Source organism: Nyctibius grandis, chromosome 23, assembly GCF_013368605.1.
Source record: "Nyctibius grandis isolate bNycGra1 chromosome 23, bNycGra1.pri, whole genome shotgun sequence".
In the NCBI taxonomy this organism is placed as follows: domain Eukaryota; kingdom Metazoa; phylum Chordata; class Aves; order Nyctibiiformes; family Nyctibiidae; genus Nyctibius; species Nyctibius grandis.
Window position 1 is genome coordinate 5,276,632 of NC_090680.1, and position 14,072 is coordinate 5,290,703.

Below are 14,072 nucleotides of genomic sequence, written 5' to 3' on the forward strand. Positions count from 1 at the left end.
CTCAGGACATTTTCTGACAGTGGAAGAGCAGAAGCAGCCACAGAGCAAGGCAGTCTTTCTTCAACAAGGAGCCCCGCTCAGCTCCTGGACTTACCCAGTTGGATCTCCAAGTTCGTGGCCATTTTTGCTTCCTACACAGGGAAGAGGAGTAAAGGCATTACTACTGTCTTACTCATATCTGCCCCCAGTTTTAGGAACAGATCAGTAATTGCGATCAAAGCTACAAGCAAAAAGCTGGTGACAGATAAGCTGGGTAGGTTTTGTAATTAACGAGAGAAATCCTGGGGTCTCCCCACTGAGATTAGCTTTTCTCCTTGCAGATTCTCCCACCTGGTGGAAAGCAGCGTAGGAGAGCATGACAGAGGAGACATATGTAACTACAGACAAACACATACAGATGTTGCGGCTGCCTGCCACCACGTCTTCGAGCAGACACAACCTCTGCTGGAGTTTAGTTCATTGCTTGTTCCCTTCCTCTTTCTTACTCTGTGTCCCCAAACTGTAAAGTGATGCATTGCCACATCACCACATACTCATTAAAGCCTGTGATGACAATTCCCAGAGTCAGTGAACTCCCACAGCTACTTTAATCACAGGTCAGAGAAGGGGTAGCAGGAAACCAGCAGCTGGAAATCACCAGTGGGGAAGGGGATGTGACAGCTAGGCAGCCTGATGAAAGAGGCCAAGCAGGAATACACATGCAGGGAAGAGAAAATCATGTCATGGGATCATTGCTTTCGACCATAGGACCAGAGGGTTAGAATCTCTTGCTGTTATCAAGACGTGATGGTTCAGATAAAAGGGCATGAGCCCACATCAGCCATTTGGCTAACAAGGAAGGAGAATAATCCTCCTGATACGTCAAAGCAGAAAGCTTTGCATGAAGCTTTGCAACGGAGCTGCTGATGTATGAAGCGGGCTTCCCTTTAATTATCTTGCCAATAAAGTGATAACTCTCTAGGGGGTAAGACTGAGGCACAGTAGTGGAGATAGTGAGATCTGAGCCCTCAAGTCTTCACCATGTTGTGTGAGCACCTTAGCTGAGAGGGGGGATGGAGAGAAAAGGAAGCAAGTGGGACAGATCTGTGGCCTCAGCTTTGTCAGAGAGCCTGTGGTACAAAGCAGGCAGAAAGCTGATCAAAAGGATTGTGCTGAGGCAGTGTGTAGCAGTGTTTCTTAGCAATCCAGTCTTTACGAAAAAAAATGACACAGCTTACTGCTTTTCCTTTATAATCAACTAAAAATTAGACTAGGATTTTGTATATGCCTTTATTTTTTCCTCCTCCCTTTTATATAAATTAAATAGCATTTTCTTTCTCCCTCTCCTTTTTGTTGCTTGCAAGCAGGAATGTAGGTGTGTGTTTTCTTTCAGTGTATATTTTACAGTATTTTGTAGAAAACCTTTAATGTCTTACCAAGCACCTGTGGTCTTTGGACAAGTTCATAAGCACTGACATGAAACACCCAGATTTATGCCTCTTGCTTCTCTTGCTATTTAGGAGCAGGCAGGGGAGAGCACATCTAATTCTCTGGTCACTATAGCAGCCTCCAAGGGACATATACCTGTGGCACAGGTAGCACAAATCCTAAGCTCCTTTTAATAATATTCTCTTTGGATCCATTTTAATCTTTCTGCAGGGTGAGGGTTAGCTGGGTAAAATGTTAACTTATGTCACCTTGCCCTGCACACTTTTCTCTGAGACAAATATTAACTTGATTCATCTGAAGATCTGGTCCCTTATGATTAATAATTTCTCAAGACACTTACGGCACTGACCACATTTGTACATAACCAAGTCATTTTCCTTGTAAACAAATGCTGCAATTGCACCAAAAGTTACACACATATAAATGGGACAGCGACAGGAAGATTGTGAAAGGCAAGAATCTCTGTAACTGGCTGTGTAGTCAGAAATTATGTTCACCATATCACAGTTGTTTTTGAGACTCCCTGCATGGAAAGACACGTGGATGGTGAGAAAGGTCTCCATTCCATCACAACTTAAATACAGAAAAGTTCGATACTTCAGATAAAATCTCCCTACTCAAAACACCAGGCTTGCACAAGCCTGCTTACCCAAAGGGCTGCAGTGGCACTGACAGACCCTTTCAACGTTGCACATAAATTTTGTTTCTGAAGACAGAATAATTACAGTAGAGTGTGAATGATATATAATTAGCTGTTGTTCCAAATCAAAGCACACGTAGAGATGAGCTGCAGCTCACTCTGTCTGTTGAAGGATACGCACACGTGAGTTTCCTCGCATTATAGATCCCCCCAGAATATTAATTTCTGATCATTTCAACAGTCTTACATAGCAACCGCAGTATCCACTGCCTTTGCTTTCTTCTCTGCCAACTCTTTTTCTCTTCCCTGTATTATACTGATGGGCATTGCATGTGGCCCACTGGCTTACATGACAGCACGAGAGGTTTGTGTCTTGCTCTGTGGCACCCCTGTCCTCCCAGAAGGTCTTCAGTGGATCACAGATTACACTCACCAGCTGTGCCTGGCATGGGAGGGGAGGCACAGGGGAGACAGAGGCTGCAACACTGCAGAGAAAACAGAGCAAAAACTGCCTGCTGAGGGGAGTACAAGGTGGGAATTCATTGCACGAGTTTTACCCTTGATGAGCAAGATCTGGCAAGTCTGTTATATTAGCTTCTACCCACTGTATAAACCAAGAAACCTGCCCAGGGCTCTCCCAAAGCCCTGCTTCCCATTTGTACATGCAAATTGCCTCAGCTGGAATCACAATAACTCATTTCTTTTATGTTCATCCTAACCACTCCTGTGCTGTTGCTGTGGGGATCTACAACCGTGAGAGCGATGAATGGAGCAAATGGAGAACCATGAGAAATCAGAGGGCAGAGGCTTGCAGCAGAGCACCCAACCATGTGCTTCAGCTGGCAAAGAGAAGGTTTCTCAGAGGACATGAGTGAGCTTGACAGAAGACGACTAAAATGGAAGTGGAAAATGAAACAAGAAAGAAAGGGTAGCAGAGGTACTGGTTTTGTGGTTAGGCAGGGAGCAGGATTTGGTAGACAATCTGTTCTACTATGGACTTCCCAAGCCACTTTAGGCAAGTCAGCCCATCGGCTTGAACATCAGTTCCTCTTCAGTAAAGAGTTTCTGTGAGAGGAACTGTCACAAAATATCATGAGGAGCATAAATACAGCATGGCAACCACCTTGTAAGTGATAAAAAAAAGGCTGAACAACATCCAGAAAAAAGGCGGCTTTCATCTAAGCAGCCTCAACAAAGTCAACAGTTCATGGGGGAAACCAAACAGAAACAGACTGGGACAGAGCTGGGGCTATTTCTGTCTGTCTCCACAATGGGTCTACACACAGTGTATGCAGTTACTATACTTTTAGGAAGGTCTTTTGGCTCATCTGTTGGCATCAGCATCACAGGGCTGTATCCCCAGTTTGCAAATGTGGTGTTATTTCATGTCCCTCAGCACCAAGGAAGCATAAGGACTTTCTGCTGAAATAATATTTTCCTTTCCCTCCTGTCACTCTCTCCCCACCAAGTGTTTTCCAGTGAATCATTGTTTTGTACCCTGGGTTGTACTGGTATGGCTGAAAGCATATACCTAATTTTAGGTAAAGTGGAGACCTCTTGGACATGGGTGCTGCCAAACTGATTTATGATTAGGCAAATATAGCCCTAGAAACCTCTTGGTCACTAAATGGTACCACAGGAAGCTACAGCATGAAATGTCTTTCATTTGAGTGAAATCCTCTTAAAGCACGCTGGCCTCCTTTCCTCACCTCTCCCATTAGAGACAGTTCCTGAACTTAATTGCTCTGATGGCTAGAAGCTTCCTTCTAATTTCCAGGCTAAAGTGCTTTATGGTCAGTTTATACCCACTCGTTCTTGGGATACAATTGTCCTTCAGAAGAGGAATAACTTCCTCCTCTTCTGATTTTTACACCTTGATACATTCATAGAGAGGAAATACAGCCTCTCTCATCCTTCACTTTGTTGGCTGTAAAAGCCAGTCTCTCTTAGTCTTTCCACATAGGGTGGGAGTCTCCCTGCTCCTGGTATCATCTGCTCGCTCTTCCCCTCACCTGTTCCCATTGGAACACATATTTCGAGTAAGTAGGCGACAAGAACTGCGCTCCATTTTTCAGATGAGATCTCTCCTGAGTCCTGCATACCACTATTCACTCTTCCTTCTCTCTCTGGATAAGTTGTTGGGTATTATTTGCCTTTTCACAATTGCAACGTGTTGGGGCCTACAGTCACTGTGTGATAACCGTGTAGTGTATTACTGAGTGCGAGCTTTTGTCCTTGTCTGGCATTTCCAGCTGCTGAGCCACCGCAGCGTTGCTGCTACAGAAGCCAGTACATTTCTGCGTATTAAAGCTACTGCACTAGCAAAGCCAGTTACTGAAATCCATTCTTCCAACCTGATACCTTCCCTTTTCGTACACCCTACCTTTGTCTCCCCATCAGCCAGCTCTTTGTCTGCCTTCTAACTTTTTCATAACTTCTATTTTAGCTATTAATTGCACATATGGCACTGTGTCAAGTACTGTATTGCAGTCTGGACAGATAAGATCTCTATCATTTCCCCTATCCAAAATAGTTGTCTTATCAAAGAGAAATATCGAATTATTCTGGCATGCTCTGCCTTTGACAAACTAATATTGCATTGTACCTCACTGTTCCTTTGCCTCCATGTTTTTTTTTATTATTCCCTCCTACAGACTGGCTCTAAAGCTGTATGCACTGTGGCAGTCGGAAGAATGGGTCCGCATTTCCCTAGATTGCACCCTTCCCGTTTCCTTAGAGATAACAGAAGTACTGCATCTGTTATTCTGCAGTCAGACAGTGCCACCACCAACTTGATAGATTAATTAAAAATCCACCCTGGAAGACTTGCCATTTCATATGCCAGCTATCTCAATATTCTGAGATATTCTGGTCCCTGTGACTGGAGCTAATCAAGATGCTTACGTTCTTGTCTCATCACGAACGCAGTCATTTCCTTTTCTAAACACACAGCGCTTGCCCTGTGTTCTCCGTTGTCAGAATTACTGAAAACTGAAGTGTTACTCGTTTAATTCATGCTGTCCTTGGGTCATCATCCCTCATTACTTGCCCCACGCATCTACAGGTCCTTTCCACATCATATCACAAAGGAATTGTTTGTTGTTTCTTTTACTTGCTTTCACAAGGTCTGTCTCAGGTTGGCCTTTGATCATTATTAATTAGTCCTTACAGTTTTAGCCCCCTTGCCTCCCCAACATACAGAAACCATCGCTGTGACCTGCTGCTTAGTTCTGATGCAATCTGTGCTTTCTGGGCTCACATCACTCAAAACGTACCATCGGCAGAATTGGTTTGGAGCCAGTATAAAAGAGATGTCACAGGGGCTCGCGTGGGTTTAACATTAGTGATGTTCTAAACTATTAAACTTGTGCAACAAGTGCGTGAAGATAGATACACCCTAAATACTTCACTGAGATTTAAATGAAAGCATTTCATGCCCACGACCCAGTTGCTCTGGGTCAGGGAGAAAGAAGCATTTTCTCTCCTTGCCTGTTCTACACGTTCACTTATTTTGTAGATTGTCTCTTTTGTATTTTTAGAAGTGGATGTTGCTAAGGCAACTGAACTAGCTGAACATTTTGTTTCCCTAAGAACAATGCATGTTTAAATATTCAGGCAGTTTTCCATTGTTCGGCAGGAATGGTGAGATCAGTCGGATTATCCGGACCAGATGAGGGAAGTTTAGGTTGGCTTTCTATTATATATAAAAGCCTTCAGTGTGCTGACAGCCATTGCACAGCTCAGTCCAAGGATGAACAATATACAGCAGACACATAGACTAGCCTCCATAAATGGTAGTATCATGCATGTCAGAAGGGGCAAATAAAAGATCTATCCAATTTATCACATCCTTCCCTCTTGCCTAGTCCGTGGCTTTCAGGCGTGTGTTTCAAGCATCTGGAGAAGATGTAGAGTAGTCCTGCAGAGCCAGCCGCTCGCCGGTGCCCCAGAACTGGGCTGGGAATGGGATCCTGGGAATGACTCTCACCTACCTGTACAAAGCTCACCAGCCTGGCTTCCCAACTGACTTTGCACTGGAGCAGACTATGAGGGGCTGGCACAGCCCATCCCACTGGCTGACCTGTGATGGCAGGAACTGCCACCTCAGGAGTGGCTTGGCGTGCAGTGTCTGTGCCCTGCAAGAGAGCCAGAACCATGCACTGAGGCTGAGATATCTTGAAGTGTGCTGCTGATTTTGACATGAACATTTTCTGTGATGATCACTAAGTGTGCTCAGCTTTACTTTCCCCACTGGCATTGTGAGATGGCTAGAACTATAAAAACCTGAAGAAAATGTGATTATGGCTTAAAAATGTTTTTTGAAGAAGTGCCAAATACTATTATAACGCTGAAAAGAGCAGGGGTGGGGAAGAGGGGAGGGAATAAATAAAGGAGATTAAAAGTGTGGAAGTGGTCAGCATGTGAGACTGCAAAAGGCACAGAGGCACAAAAAACATGGCACAGTCGAGACAAGTGAGGAGCAGGCACTCCTCCACTGAGTGACACACAGCACATGCCTGACTGAGTAGTGTTACTATGGGATGGAGCTGTTTATCCTCTCCAATACATCTAGATCCAGAAATCTGCAACTCCCTCTTCCTTCTAAATATCTTTTTTGGAGACATGGGCAATACACCGTTAACACTGGATTGCCAGTTATTAATCTGAAAAGAGAACTTTAGAAACCTCTTTGTTTTTCATAATTTGGTACTTTCTGTGTGTATATTTGTGCTCTTCTCTGTCTTTCTCTTTTAAAAAGTGAAGCACATCACCTAGAGCATTCAAATACTTTAGCCTAACAGCTAATCAGTGCAAAGAGGGTTGTGCTGTTCAAAGAGCAATAGCAAGGTCTCCTAGTTTATCTAGGCCAGACCCAAGCATACCAAACAGTAAGAGAAGTGTCCTAGGATTGACAGAGATATTGGGTTGAAATGGGAGTGTTGGCAGGGAGAATTAGTTTTCAGGAAACTAGCTGGCTCCTAGGATGATGGACAGCTAGGCAAAGTCTGAATGACTAGAAAAGTCAACGAATCATGGGTTAGCCTGATATAGCCTATAGCCATGTAAGCCATAAAAGATCCATATGAGCCATAAAAGTCCTAGCCCAAATACAAACTAATCTGTTTGGCTCTTTTCCACCTCATAATTTTTCCTGAAAGACAAGAAGAACTGGCAGATTAGATGTGGCTTGCTCTCAGTGCAGCCTATTCTTGGAGCACCATCAAACAACAAAGCCTTTGTTTCGTCCCTACTGACTCTTTAAATGTCAGTGTCTCTGCTCCTGCCAGGTGATACCTATAAATTATTCAGTCACCCAACTACATCACATGCCAAAAAAGGGAAGATTGAGCTGAACAGGACCAAAACCCAGAGGGAATTATTTTAATTTAAGAAAGAGCACCTATTGTGTAAATAATCAGCTACTTTCTCACCATAGACACCCTCAGGAGAAAGAAAGGGGAAGGTCCCTCAGCAGTACTGTCAGATCAGAGCCAACACAGTGGCAACCACCGTGTCAGCTGCACCAGCTGTCTGCAGTGAGTCTCTCAGTGGTTTACCCATACCTTTCAGCTAGCCAGGTAAAATCCCCTCTCTGAATATGACACAGAATTATCAGAATAGTCCTCTTGTGCCCATTCCCCAGTGTACCTGCCCCATGACAAGACTCTGTGGCCTCTGCATGTGGCTGTGAATGCTCCATCTAACCTAGGAGAATCACCTCTGTCATGCACAGCAGAAAGGACACTTTCCATAAAGGAGCAACCAGAATCACAGAATCACAGAATCAACCAGGTTGGAAAAGACCTCTGGGATCATCGAGTCCAACCATTGCCCTGACACCACCCTGTCAACTAGACCATGCCACTAAGTGCCAGGTCCAGTCTTTTCTTAAACACATCCAGAGATGGTGACTCCACCACCTCCCTGGGCAGCCCCTGCCAATGTCTAATGACCCTTGCTGAAAAGAAATTCTTCCTAACGTCTAACCTGAACCTCCCCTGGCGAAGCTTGAGGCTGTGTCCTCTTTGAGAACAGACATTGCTCTGCACTGAGCAGTGAGCCTGCCAAATGTTTTTGATTATCAGTTTTCTGAGGACAGCAGCTTTCTGTTCAGTCCATACAAGAAACACAGCCGTGGGTTTAGGGATTTGTGTAGATGAGATTACTTCTTTCTCTTTTTTTACACACCTGCTCTTCCAATTGCTGCTCTTAATGAGCATTTAGGGAACAGGATGAACGGGACAGGGAGAACAGGGGATGAAAAGCCAAGCTGAAGGCAGATGCTCATGTTAGTCTCGTGAAGCAGATATTTGGACTTTCTTTCTACACAGTAACTTGAATTTTGCAATACAAAAGCAAGAAGTTAAAAATAAAGTTGTGACTTTATTCTTCCTGCCCATAGAGCAAGCTATCTGCAAATCACATTAAAAAAAACAGTTGCAAACTCAAACATGAATGAAAAGGTTTTCAAGAGTGAACAAAAGGGAGGTTTGGATTTTACCCCAAATTTCGCTAGTTCCTCACTACGCGGACGTACTCCTGATTTTGGTGCGGTGAGTAAAAGGCGCTGTGTAACTATGGAAAATGCCAGAGATGTGGGGGCAAGAATCCTGTCGGGGCTCAGGTATTAAACTGGGACTCTGAAAATATTGCCGTGATTTCTATCGCAAATCCCCTGAGTCACAGAAATGTTAGGGATTATTCACGCTGTGGGAGGAGCCAAGGGAACACAGATCTGGGAGGAGACCTTTCACACAAGCCAGCTTCTGCTTAAGGCAAGCAGGGAGCACTTTCTGGTCTATCTGCAAATAGCCTAAATGTCCTTTCAACTATTGCACACCACGAACAAATGTTTTCACACCCCACCCCCCCCCCCGCCTCTGTCTTAGGTACCTGTGTTCAAGGATTCCTTTGGTATCACCCCAAAATATTCAACCATTTTGGCGCTCTCAGAGCTTTTTTATACTACACTGATGCAAAGAATTGGCAGCAGATTTATCCTTACATTGGCCAGCCAGCCTGGAACTTCTTGACAGCAGGCCCAGAGCTGAGGACACAGAGAGATGAGGGAGGAGGATCTCCATACATGAAGGGATCTCCACACAGGCTTGAACAAGCAGCCCGTTGCTTTGACTTCAGAGAGATAATAATCCTCTCTTCAAAATGACAGCTTAGGGCTCAGCTGCTGCAACACTGCTTTTGGAATCAAATTACTAGAAAGGTCAAAATCATTGACATGTGCTTTAGGAAGAGGGAAAATACCAGGCAAAACCTATAAGCTTCTGCTGCTGAAAGATGCCCCCTGGACTAGCAGATGCTATTATTTGCTTCATTTCACTGTAGGCAGAAGGGTGTCCTCTCACCAAGGGAGCGGAGGAGGAGGTCATCCTGCCTGGAGGTCTTTCAAAAATGTGCAGAGCAGGAGGAGCCTCTTGTGACTTTGTGGAATTTAAAAGGCACAAAACAGTGTTAGAGGGAGTGAATGAACAGATTATGTCCCTCCTACCTGGCACGACCCTAACCCGTACACTCTCCACAGGGCCCTTTTAGCATTCTGCACTGTTGGGGATGGTTGTTCCAGTGTTAAAAACGTGTGGATTTATTCTTGCTCCAACATTTGGGTGCTACACCCAAAAGATTCTCTTAGAGAAGACAATTTTGCTCATGCCTCGATTACATAGATTGGGGCATAAGCATAATAAAGATTATGGTACAGTTGTTCTTCAACAAGAAGTGTTAATAAATAAGAGAAAAAAGAGAAGACACAGGATTCCACAATGTTTGAGCTACAGCTTTGTCTTTCTTGTTTATCAGACACCTCTGTGAGGCTACCTGAAGACACCTAGAGCCTCAGCAGTGCATTAATCATCAAGACAGCCAGCAGATCAGGGCAATGTGTTTCCCTTTTGAGAGTGTTCAAATGAAAATTTACAACATCTATCAAGAAACAGTGTAGAGTTCCTACACGGAGCCATATTTTGGGTGCTTCATACACAATTTGGCTCTTTGAGCTGGGCCTCACTAAGTAAAAGCCAACCCTACATTCTCTAAAATATGGCTAAGAACACTGAACACAAGGCAGAGACAATCTCTGCCGTAAACTTTGAAAGTTTAAGACAAACAGCGTACTTACAATCTTCTCTCCCACTGTTGCATTTAACCATCTCCTCCCATGTAAGTAAGCTGCCTCTATATTTCATACCCCAGTGGTGCTCACATATTTGTCATGTGTACTCCTGGATGGATAATAGGATTCACCTTGATATAATAGCACCAATGTCTCTAAAGCCATCTGGCCCATGAAAAATCATCTTTCTAATCCTTGAGAATGTCACGTGTATTAGCTGCAGCCTTTCTGGTATGAATCCTCTAGAGTGGATTCAATTTCACACAAGTCCTAGCAAGACAGACCATCCTAGGCTAGGAATTTATACCCCCCATACAGTCTCTTCTCTTCACAGACACAAGCAACCACTGCTTTTCGCATAGGAGCCACCTTTAAACTTATATATAATTTTTTTTATTCTCAGAACAGGGAAGTTCAGTCTGGGAATTTGGAGGTCAAATGCTTTGGACTGTCTTTCCCTGTATCTCCCTTTTGTATTTGTACACCTTTTTGTGCAGCACTGCATGTTCACACTCAGTGTTCACCTTCACCTGCAGCATTAAGTTAAGCTTTTCCACATCATTTTTCCTGATCCATTTCCCCTTGACCCACAAAAACCTATCGCCCGAGCTTAATGAGCCATTCAGCTTGGCTCAGGCTCAGACTGTTAGCCACCATGTTCAAAACTGCTAGTCTTCCAGTGCTTTTCCATAACTTCCCTTGGGCTGCATATTCTTGGTCAGCTATCTACTCGCTACTTCCACATGAGAAATGGCCCCTCATTAAGACAGTATACACCAGGTTTAAATCCACCTGCAATGCAGTCTGATGGGCAGGCAATATTGCTAGTATTTCTATGGAGACAACCAGACCAGCTTCCAGCTACTCAAGAAGAAAATGTACCCCTGGGGTACTACAGGGCTGAGGATCTGGGAGGTGACTGCAGAAGTTCTACAGCCTTACCTGAGTGAGCACACCTTTTCAAAGGACATGCTCCAGTACAGCTTGGCACACTTGTATTTGCTTGTCCTAGCTTAATCTGACCCAAGGTCATGTAACAGAAAAAATGTACCCTTCATGCAGCACACTCTTGTGAGCATTTGCCTTTGCTGTATGCTTTCCACGCTCCGTGTTGCAGTTGCCACACAGTTATTCTCACATATATCACAGACCACTGTGGCACAGTCTGACTTTTTTTTGGCTTTTGTTACAGCTTTGCATTGCATTGTGTTTGCTACAACACTGTCACTGCAATAAAGTAGTTTGGTTCACAGCAGAACAAATGTTTGAATACATGAATAATTACCCTAACTTACCCTATTAACCCTGTACACAAAACTTAAAGGCTCTTGCAAGCACCACCACTGGAGAAAAGATATGTCAGAAACAGAAAATACTAGGGAAGATGTTGCTCTGTCCTCAGGAAAGGCAATTCAGGAAGGTTGTCTAGAGGTCACATTGAGTTTACCTTTAATGTTTTGGAAGGAGTAGTGTTTTAAACTCTCAGAAGTGGGTAGCTGTCTCAGGACAGTGCCTTCTTGACTCCACTCTCTCCAGAGGAGACCCCTCATTCTTTAGACTTGGATGGTTGTTTGGGCCAGAGAGAAATAGCTGCAGTCATGACCTTGCTCTCACCTCTCCCCATTACCACAGATTTCTTTGACAGCTGGTACTTTTGGGGATGTGAGGGCAGTGGAAGGATTGTGTTCACCTGACAATGAGGTCAGGACTTGTCTTTGAGTAGGAATATAACAGATATAGTGAAAACACGACTCCTCAGCTCGTCTTTTCTCTCTGGGGACTCTGGCATCCAGCATCTCCGTGCAGAATTTACCCAAGGGATGGGAACGGCTCAAAAATTAAAGAACTAGCTTCAGGCCAGCACTTGGTCCTTCGCTTGTTCAGGCAAACTCCTGAGATGCCCTATATGTGAAATAAATTGCAGACCTCTACTTCTGAGGGAATTAGAGTTAATAGCTTAATGTTCTCACAGAAAAAAAAAAAAAACAAACAAACAACCATGCAGGCATTTTGAGCAGCCTTACTGCTGGGCTGTGTATTCCCTTACTGCAGTTTCAGGAGAGATGGTTGTTAGGGAGAGGGAGCAGGATCCCATTTTGTATGCAGATTTCAGTGCTGAACTGCAGGTCTTACAGTCTCATGATGCTGGGCAACAGCAGCAGTATCTGGCCATTCCTTTTGCAGTGATCATCAGATGACCTTGAGATTTACCCAACTGGGGCAGTACAGTTTCTATAAATATCCCATTTTCCAGGATCGTGTTTTCAGCTGTATCAGAGACAATCCTAGTGAACAATCAATTCAGTTGGGCATACCCTCCCTTCCCTCTCAACCTTCCCCTCCCCCCCCACCCTCCCTTACTCTGGGTTTTAAAAAAAGCCTCCGAGATTTCTGTTTTAGCACTGACCTTCTGAGCTATCTAATGATGAAGATAGGAAGAGGCTGCAACCAGACAGTGAAAAAAGAAAAGCCTTTTGCTAGCAGGGAAATGTGTGAGTAATATACACACTGTTGGACAGTGGCCAAATCACTCTAGTAACGGCTGTTAGTTCCCCTTACCAAGAAAATGATCAAATGAGAAAGAGAAACTGCAGTTGGGTGTCAGAAATGCTGAGTCGCAACGGGAGAGTGCCGCATCCGATGGAAATTTACCCAGGAGCCAGCGACCTTCACGCACAGGGGATGAGGACTCAAGGCTTGCAGGGATCTCCTGCCCTCGCTCACATGCTGCTGTGCTACCTCCATGTCACTGTCCAGGCAGAGCACACCCCAAAAAAAGGAGGCCGGGAGATGAGCTCAGGAGCCACGCAAGCTTCAAGACAGAACAGGCTGCCAGGACAGCCTCCACCGCACGAAACAGGGTGCTGCTTACATGGTGTGCAAGGATGGCTGGCCCCCAGCCCTGCCTAGTCTACGGTGATTAGTTGCCTCAGGTGATTACTTGCTGCTGATCTGGCCCTTCCCCTGCTGCTTTGAACACATGGTCTTGAAATGAGACAGTTGGGCCCAGCTGACCCATGCCTGGGGCTACCCCGCCTGGAGACAGCAGGTAGCAAATGTGACTTCACAGCTCCCTGTTTTTAGGGCTGATAGACTGTGCCTTGTGTCAAGCTAGAGCTTCCCCAGGGCCTGCTTCCACACACGCCCTGTAGCAATTTTCACAACGTTTCAGGCACTTACAGTAAGTAGAGTGCAGGAATACCTCGGCTTCACCCTTGTCAGAGGTTATGAGGTTTTAGATATCACCAGAACATCTCTCTTTCTCCTCATTCCCAAGTACTGGAACATAGTTGATGGCTTTGCCTGCAAGTTTGCAGCCTCTCCCTGAAAGACAATGGGGTGTGGGGGAGGATGTGCAATGATGCCAGAGGACAAAGGATACAAGGCAGTAAATACGAGTTGTAGCTGAAAATAGAGGACAACTACTTGCATCGAGCTGGAAGACGGAAAAAAAAGGAGAAAGAGGTAGCTGGTGATGCAATGATGGGGATGCTGGCTAGATGGTGCTAGCACATATTCTTGTGCTTTTGTCAGGGACTAATACATTATCACTGCTTTTCCTTTAGAGAGGTTTCATTTCCATTGCAAGAGCCAGAGAAACTACTGTCTGTTGACAGTACTGCTAATAGAGAACTGGTAGTCCCCAGTGAAGTTCTTGCCCCTTTCAAAGACGAAGGGCTTCTGGAATATAAGGAAGATAATGCTCTCTTTGCAGCATGGGGGAATGATAAGCAGATGACTGTCTCAATCCAGTACACCTGTGTTGGCCAAACATGACACAAAATACCGTATCTGCCTCACGTCATCCTTGAAATCACACCTTCTCTAGCTGTGCTGCAGGGAATCATTCTTAATCCTCTGGACTAAACTGGATTA